Genomic DNA, 9,638 nt, shown 5'->3' on the forward strand with positions numbered 1-9,638 from the left:
TGCCCTACTTTGTTTTCTCCTGGTACCTATCGCCACTTAACATATTGTATGTTTACCTGTTTGTCTGTAGACATCATAATGCTGCTCACCAAGCATGCCCATCTCTTGGACATACAGTAGGATTGTGGTTAGATGGGGCCATATTTTGCATTGTCCCTTGTGCACAGCAACAGATCTCTTTGGGTCATCCTGGATCCTTGAGTTTAGCAGGCCTTAGGGTATTTTCCATGATCCCTGCATCCGGGCTGTGTATGCTCTCATTTGACCCCCTCCCCTGGAGGGTGAATAGGATCTGTTGTTGGCTTTGAAAAAGCAAGTTATCATCAAGTAAAGGGTCATTTTGGAGAAGCCCTGTAGCAAGTCACTGCAGGGAGCTAATAGCAACTACAAACAAGAAACTGAAACTCTTCTCCTACAGCTTCAGGAAATGAATTTTGCAAAAAACCTGAGGAAGATAGGAAATGAATCATTTCTAAGTTTAGGCTCTGATGAAATTTTAACCTAGCCAATTCCTGTGGGAAGGCAGCCTGAGACCTGAGCAGAGGACCAGCTAAGCTGCTCTGTTGGTCTCCCACCTCCCTGGCTAGAGTGGAGCTCCATGAGGAGAGCTTGTTTTGTGTGCTTTCATAACTCCAGCATCTAGACCATTGTTTTACACATAGTAGGTACCTGGTAAGTATTTATTTAATGCATGAATAAGTGGGGGAAAATACTTTGTTTTGCTGAGGGAGAGAGAGTCAACTGTAATGAATTCATTATATATATATATATGATATATAATATGTATACATAAGAATTTCTTTCTTCAGATTGGGTCTCCCTATGTTGATTACCCTGATTTAATCAATACACACATGTTGAATTATCTCCCTGTACCTATAAATTACATGTATAATTATGACAAGCTCATTGTTTTTAATTTTAAAGAGATGAAAATGTTAATACCCTGATTTGACTACTATACGTTATATACATGTAGCAAATTATCACACTGTGCCCCATAAATTTTTACAATTAAAATAAATACATTTTTTAAAAGAAAAAAAAGTAGTAAAAAAAGTCAGATCATATTCAATGCTAGGAAGAAAGCCAAATGGGGATAAGACCAAGAACATCTACGAGTGTTGGCTGAAGACCTCATTGAGGAGGTAGCTGTTAAGCAGAGACCCAAAGAACAAGAGCCCACGTGCGAAGGTCCGAGCCTTGTAGGAAGCGCAAAGTGGAAGTAGTTTTGCAAATTTGAGGAAGAGAATGGAGACCAGTAACGTGGAGCAAATGAGCAAGAGGAAGGGTATCTGGTGTCAAGCATATGAGGCAAATGTCATCCATGTTTTGAAATGTTGAGCAACTTCCCAGAGACCACCCAGCTTGTAGCTGACAGCACACACACAGACTTGAACCTGAGTTGATCTGATCCTAGAATCCACATTCTGGCCACACTGGGGCCTGGCAGGTCATTGCAGAGCCTCAGGGAAGGGGATGATGGTGGGTGTGATCGGTCATTGCCCAGGATGTAAGATTTTCACAGTAGTGCTGAGGAGACAGGGACAGCTGGTCACTCTGTAGTGAAAGGAAGACCACTGAGCTCTCTGATGGGTTGTGGCTCTCTGTCGGCCCTTGGTCACTAAGAGGTGCCGGGAAGGGCTCCTTGTTCCCTTAGTCATCATTTCCACTGGGCATTCTGCTTTGGGCATGGTCATTGACACCAGGTCCTAGTGTCCCTTCTGGAATTATACCTACCCCATCCTCCTCCCCCATCCTGCAAATGCTTAGCACGGTGCGTGCCCACGTAGGAAGCTCATGCAAGCCCAGGAGCTGGCTGACTGGACAGTGATCTGCGCACAGAATGCGTGACATGATGAAAAGGCCACATGAGCACAAGCAATCCTCTCAGCTCAGCCTCACAAGCAGCTGAGACTAGAGGCATGTACACTGGGCCCAGCTGATACTAAATATTTTTTTAACATTTTTTTTTTAGTTGTTGATGGACACAATATCTTTGTTTTATTTATTTGTTTGTTTGTTTATTTATTTTTATGTGGTGCTGAGGATTGAACCCAGTGCCTCACTCATGCGAGGCAAGCGCTCAACCACTGAGCTATAACCTCAGCCCTGATACTAAATATTATACATAAAAATGTAATATATATAGAAAAGTTCATTTAAAAAATCTGTCATATTATTATTACTGATTAAAAATATCATATTCAAGAGGATATGATTTGACCCATAGTAGGACTATATTTATGCTTAAGTTTAAAAAAAGATAATATAAAATAATAGTTCTCAACCAATATAAATAATTAAACAAAAATTCCCATGGGTCTGAATGTATCATGAGAAATTGGCTTTTAGTTTGGTCACCAGACCTGGAGAGTAGGTCTGGAAAAATCTTACCTAAGTGTATTCGATGTACACAAAGTCAGTTAGTAAAATCCTGGGATTTTGAACACAAACATCAAAATGAAAGCCATATTGTGTAGGTCAGCTTTTCATTATTATAAGAAATACCTGAGATAAGTCAATTTATATGCAGGAAAGGTTTATTTTGGCTCATAGTTTTAGAATTTTTGGTCCAATTTTTGGTCAATCTGTTGTTTTTGGGCTCCTGGGGTTGGAGCACATCATGGAGGGAGTGCCCAGTGGAGCAAACCCCTTCAACTCATGGTGAGGACGAGGAAGAGAAAAAGAGGAAAGGAAGGAGCTGGGATTCCAGTCTTCCTTTAAGGCATGTCCTGGATAACCTAAAGACCTCCCGCTAGGCTCCACCTCTAAAAGTTTCTAGCACCTCCCAATAGAACCAAGCTGAGGACTAAGCCTTTAAATATGGGCCCGTGGGGAACATTCTAGATCCAGACTATAGCAACAAGGAAGAGTTCTGACTTGCAGTAGAGTCACTTCCCATATAGGCAACTTTATAAACATGCTATAAGAATCTATTACATAGTGATGGCTTAGATGTTCCTCAGCAATGGAGAAGATTAAGAGACAGCTAAATTCAAATAATGGATGTTTTGTGGCAACTTTGATATTGAAGGTTGGCTTCCCTCTGTCAACTACCATGCTTTGGATTCCTTTCATATCACATTTCAGTAGGCAGAGTTATGGTTTCCCAAAGATGTCCACATCTTAGTCTCTGGAACCTGTAAATATGTTATACTAAATGGCATCTTAGTCCATTTGTGCTGCTATAACAGAATACCATTGATTGGGCAATTTATGAACAGTAGAAATTTATTTTTTATGGTTCTAGAGACTGGGAAGTCCAAGGTCAGGGGACCAGCTATCTGTTGAGGCTGTTCTCTCCGTCTAAGATGGCACCTCTTTGCTGTGTTCTTCAGAGGGGTCGGGGCAAACTCTGTGTCTGATATTGTAGAAAAGCAGAAGAGAATGACCTACTCCCTCATGTCCTTTTGCAAGGGCCCTAATCCCATCCTTGGGAGCTCTAAATTAATCACCCAACTCTCAATATAATCACAGTGGTGATTAAGTTCCAACACACGAATTTCAGGGGACATGGTCAGACCATTACATGGTGAAGAGGAATGAAGACTGAGGATGGATTAAGGATGCTTGTCAGTCAACTTTGAGATAGGGAGCTTATTCTGGATTTTCTGGGTAGGCTTCAGATAGTCATAATTACAGATGAAAGGGGGAGGGCAGAGAGATTCAAAGATATTACATTGCTGGGTTTGAGGACAGAGGAAAGAGGTACAAGCCAAAAAATGCAGAGGCTGAGAACAACAAGGAAATATATGCATCCCTAGAGTCTCTAGAGAGAGATGCAGCCCTGCCAACACCTTGATTTTAGCCTAGTGAGGCCCCTTTGGGATGTGTCCTCTCCAGAACAACACAAAACTGTGAGTTGTTTTAAGCCACTAAGTTTATGGTAATTCATTGCAACAGTCATGAAAATGAGCAGACCACTAAAAAGAGTAGTGAGGTGTCAAGACTTCATTTTGCTCTCCAGTTAACAAGTTAGCCCGTCACAGTTTCGTGGATGTTGTCAGAGGACACAAGACTATTGGGTCAGAGATGAAGGGTGATTCACTACCCACAGCAATGGCAGACGTTAGCATATAAGCATTTTGAACCAGTTCCTTGAACCCAGATTCCCATGGAGCAATGTGTAAAGGACCAGATGACACCTTGTGTTACAGGATAGGAAGCCTAAATCTTTCATAATGGTTAGTAAGCATGTCTGTCCTTTGATCACAAGGGAAATACAACAGATGATTCCTGACTTATGTGGTTTAACTTGATTTTTTAACTTTTCCATGATATGAAAGTGAGGCAAAATACAAAATACAATAATTTTGTTTTTTGCTTTGAGCACAATATTGAATAATGAATTATACAAGATATGCAGCACTTTATTATAAAATAGGATTGTATTGGATGGGTTTTGTCTACCTATCAGCTAAGTGTTCTGAGCACATTTAAGGTAGGCTGGGCTAAGCTAGGATATTTTTTTTTTAACTTGTGATATTTTCCACTTATTATAGGTTTGTTAGGATGTAGCCTCATTGTCAGTCAATTAGCACCTGTATACCTTTGAAAGCTGTGATGTAAGCTTGTCCTTTGTCCTTGAGGACACTCTCTTTCTTCCAAGGCTGTTTGCAATATGAACACTATTGAACATACAGTCTAAGAAAAATTCTGGCAAAGCCGTGGCTTAAGTTGAATATATGGAGACTGGCTAGTCATTTACTAATATATAACTGCAAAAAAGAGCTGAGAAATGCATTTCTTGTTTGTAGTTGGGCTCATAGTTCAAGGTTTCTTACTGGGTAGAATGAGTATTAGGGGCCAATTGACCAGTACTTCTAGTATAACCAGTTTGTTTACCCAGACTCTCAGGGGACCTTGTTTTGTTTAGACTGTATTTCCAAAGGAATAACAATAAAATTAAAGGTAGCTACAACATGGCCCAGAAAAAGTCTGGAAAACTGGGAATAATCCAAAGCCCAGCAAGAACTGAATGGCATTGCATACACAAAAAGTACTATGAGGAGTAATGTGTATGTATAAAACAGATTCAGTTACATAAAATATATTCATATAGTTTGATTTGAATCCAAGGAGAACATAAAGGTACATTGTAGCATGATCTATTTCTCTGTAAAGCTTCTGAAATACATGTGCATTCAGCAATTTAGCAACTCCTATTTGCAAATTTACCTCCTCAACCATTTGAGGTTTTAAAATTGTTAGCTTTACTGAGGTATGACTGACAGATAAAATTACACATACATTTAAGGTATACAAGGTGACATTTTGGTATACATTTTTAAATGATCAGCACAATCAAGCTTATAATATATCCAACACTTCTCATGGTTACCTGAGTGTGTGTACACATTACAACCTTTTATTATAGTCCCCATGCTGTACCTTAGGTCTGCAGAACTTGCTCATCTCATAACTGCAAGCTTGAACCCTTTGATCAACACCCACCCATTATCCCCAGTCCCCAGCCCCTGTTAATTCTGTTGTATTCTGTCTCTGAGTCTGACTTTTTAAGACACCCCCATGAGATCTCCCAGCATTTGTCTTTCTGTGTCTGGCTTATTTCACTTAACATAATATCTTCCAAGTTCATCCATGTTGTTTCAGATGGCAGGATTTCCTTCTCTCTCTCAAGACTAAGTTATATATATACACATATACATAAACTATAATTTTCTTTATCTATCTAACAGTGAATGGACACTTAGGTTGATTATATATCTTGGTTATTGTGAATAGTGCTGCAATAACCATGCCACATGGGGATCACTGGGTCATATGGTAGGTTTTTGAGGACCCCCCACACTGTTTTCCAAAATGGCTGTGATAATTTACACTCCCTCCAACAGGGTAAAGGACTCCCCCTTTTCCACATTCTTGCCAATACCTGTTATCTTTCATCCTTTTATTATAGCCCTTCTGACAGGTGGGAGCTATTATCTCATCATGGTTTTGATTTGTGTTTCTCTTATGGTCATCAGTGTTGAGCATCCTTTCATATACCTGTTGACCATTTGTATGTCATTTTTTTAAGAAAAATGTTTATTCCACTCCTTCGCTCATTTTAAAATCCAGTTATTCACTCTTTGTATTGAAATGGCATAAATGCCTGATGTATTTTGGATATTAATCCTGTGTTGGACATATGGTCTGCAAATATTTTCCCCCATTCTGTGGGTTCTTTGACTCTGCCTGTTGTTTTTCCTTTGCTGTACAGAATATAATGCATTTTTTCAAAGCAAGGAAAACGTGCTCTCTACTTAGTTAAGAAATCAAAATATTGAAAGTCAAGCGGTGTCAGCAGAAGCAAAGGCAAGATGGAAATTTGAAGAGTTTGGTCTACATTCTCTTCACTTCCCCATTTTAACCCAACACTTTGTGAGCCACGTTCAATTGCATAACAGTCATAACAAGAACGATGAGAATAGTGGCTGTTCATTCAAAGACCCTTTCAGTGTTAGTCAGGTTTTTTTTAAGACTTAGCCAGACAGCTTTAGTCAACTCTCTTCTCCTCTCTATCATCTAATTTAGTTTCTTAAAACAACTCCTTAAAAAGGCCCAGAAACATCTAATCTCCTGCTCAGACCACTCACCTCATAATCACGAGGCCACAATTCTACTCTGCCACTCTGGGTAGATAAGTCTATTTGTGCAGCTCTTCAGTCTTTGAAGGTATGAGAGACTCTGACTAGAGTAAAATGTCACTCAAGCTCCTGCCCTGGCCACATGACCTTGGGGCATACCTCATTCAGTAGATAGAAAGTGGGTTTGGGAACCAGGTGTCTGAAGTTCAAGGCTAGCACTCGGATCTCTCAGAGCCCTGGGTTGCCCATCTCTGGAAAGGAGTGCTGAGATTTCTCCTCGTGTGGCAGTGTTGCTCAGGTGGCCCTGTGGAATCACTCGCACAGTTGATTTCCTCCCCACAGGACTGTGAACTTTTTGCGGCCAGGACCACACCTTTCTTGCAAGGAGCACCATGCCTGACCCAGGGGCATGAGGGATCACTGCTGGCACCTAGCAGGCACTCGGTCACTGCTCTCCCTCCCCACCCTCCTTCTGCCATCTGACGTTTCTGAGCTGACTTCCTGGGGCGGAGGTGCCGCAGTCTGGCTGGGCACACAATCACGAGCCACCACACAGCTTGTAGATTCAAACAGCAACTCTTTATTCCCGAACTCACACCAGCCGTCTACAATCACGTTCTGGGGAAATCCACGTTCTCTGCCCAAATCCACCTCCACTGGGCTTCTGTCTCCCAAAAATATACTGTCTGAATCCCGTGAGAACTCAAGGGGAACTCAGGCAGCAGGATACGCCCTATTCCCAGCAGGAATAATCTTAAACCTGGAAAGCCCTAAACCCGATTAGGGAACACCCTAATCCCGGATCCGCCCTGGTCCTTGAGCAAGGTCACCTAACTGCAATGTCACTGCAAAATGTCCTATTTCCACGAGTCCTTCCACTAAGCAACATGGGGTACGCTGGCAAGGAAATTGTCATACCTACTTGGCTAATGGCTCCCAGCACGGAGGGAGGTGGGCTCTGACGTGGGTCCAGGCATGGGGCAGTTCTTAGAATGGGAATTTCTGTGAAGTGTATTATGCAAGAGTGGCATTTTAATGCAGTCACTCCCTGGAGAGCCCAGCTGGCAGAGTTAGCCCTGACTCAGCTGGCCTTGGCTCAGTTGTGCAAATTCCTGAGATTGACAACCGAACAGATCTTCCCTTCATTCTCAGAGTGCCAGAGAAAGCCTTCTCAGCAGAAGTCCTTATTCTTGGAAAAGAGAGGAATGCCCCTGTGCTTCCTAAGCCAAGTACCGTGTCTCATCTCCTGTGGGAGAGACGCGATCATTTGTCATTACAAGATGGGGCCCTTGACAAAGAGGCAAGGCACCTCCACAGATGAACCCATTCAGGGGTTTCTCACGACCCCTTTTCTGAATCCCTCCACTTTCCTGAACTCCATTATTTTCTTCCTAGGGGGCCTCCTGATCTTTTTCTTTCCAAACTCTTTCCTTTTTACTGTGCCCCCTGAACCTTGGTTGAGCAATGCTCTCTGATCCACCTAGGCCAATACTCAGTCAATACTCTCAATTCCTGGGAGAAATAGATCTCATCTAGTTGGTGAGAAAAACAGCATGATTGACTTAATTCATATTAAGGTGTGAATGACTGAAAGCCCAATGTTTATATTCCTCAGTGTGTACTTGCTTTTTTACCAAAGGGGCTTAGAAATCCAAGTGAATGCTTTCTGTGATACAATTTTCATAAAGAATTTTTGTCCAGTTCATCTTTTTCAGGCACCTCGAGGAATAACTTTTTTTCTTTCTTTATTTGTTTTTTTTTAGATATACATGACAATAGAGTGTATTTTGACATATTATACATACATGAAGTACAACCCTTTCCAATTAGGATCCCATTCTTGGGGTTGTATATAATGTGGAGTTTCACTGGTTGTATATTCATGTATGAGCAAAGGAAAGTTATGTCCAATCCATTCTACTGTCTTTCCTATTCCCATCTCCTTCACTTCCCTTCATTCTCCTTGTCTAACGAACTTCTATTCTTCCCCTCCTTACCCTCTCTTGTTGTGGGCTAGCATCCACATATCAGAGAAAACACTCAAATGTGGTAAATATACACAATGGAATATTACTCAGCCATAAAGAAGAATGAAATCATGGCATTTGCTGATAAATGGATGTAACTAAATAATATCATGCTAAATAATATCATAAGTCAGTCCCCCTGCAAATAACAGAGGAATAACTCCTTTTCAATGATATCTGTCTCTTTAAAAGTACATTACAGGGAGGGTCAGATATATGACAGACTTCAGGACTGTTTTCTGAGAGGCAAATCATGACTTGGGGATTTTCCTGGCAATTAACTTATGATCTTAGAAACAAATGCTTTTCAGAAAAGGTAAATCTGCTTAAATATCTGCACTCATCCACATTATTTAAGTTTTTCTCAGAATTTTTATTCTTTGCCAACATAGCTTTGAAGCTATGTTTAGGTTCCTCCGTCCACTGACCTACAATTCCTCTTTCTTATCTCTTTCAGCCCATAATTTTTGGTCAACATATTATTACATCCCATGTTTCTGCATACATACTGACAGGCAGCTTGGTATTCCCAATTCAGTTTTCTATAAAATAAATACATTTATTAATTTGTCATTTCTTACAAACCAACTCATGATCTAGCACTTACAAACATCGGGTGTGGTCTGTGTTTGATCCATATCTCCGTGGGTAACTTGCACAATGACCATATGAAGTTCATCTTACAGGGATGGTCACTTGGTCAAGATCACACCCCTAGCCAGATGGACCAGGGGCTGCATTCATCATCATGGTACTGTACCATCTCTATTTCAATCTTCTGGTTGTCAGAAATGTTTTGAAATTACTTTGGAATGTCATTTCTTGCAGCAGACTTGAGTATGGGCATCCTAGCCTTCAAAAGCCAATCTGAACAGTTTAAGAAAGTGAAACTAAGACCAAGACCACAATGTCCCTCTGACATGCTCACGGTGGCATGCTCATTGTGCAAGTTACACACAAGTTACACAAGTTACGGTAGGTGAGGTGAGGTGAGGTTCCTGCTGTTCCCTGGTTACCT

The sequence above is a fragment of the Marmota marmota genome, unplaced genomic scaffold (genome assembly GCF_001458135.2).
Source record: "Marmota marmota marmota unplaced genomic scaffold, marMar, whole genome shotgun sequence".
NCBI lineage: Eukaryota > Metazoa > Chordata > Mammalia > Rodentia > Sciuridae > Marmota > Marmota marmota.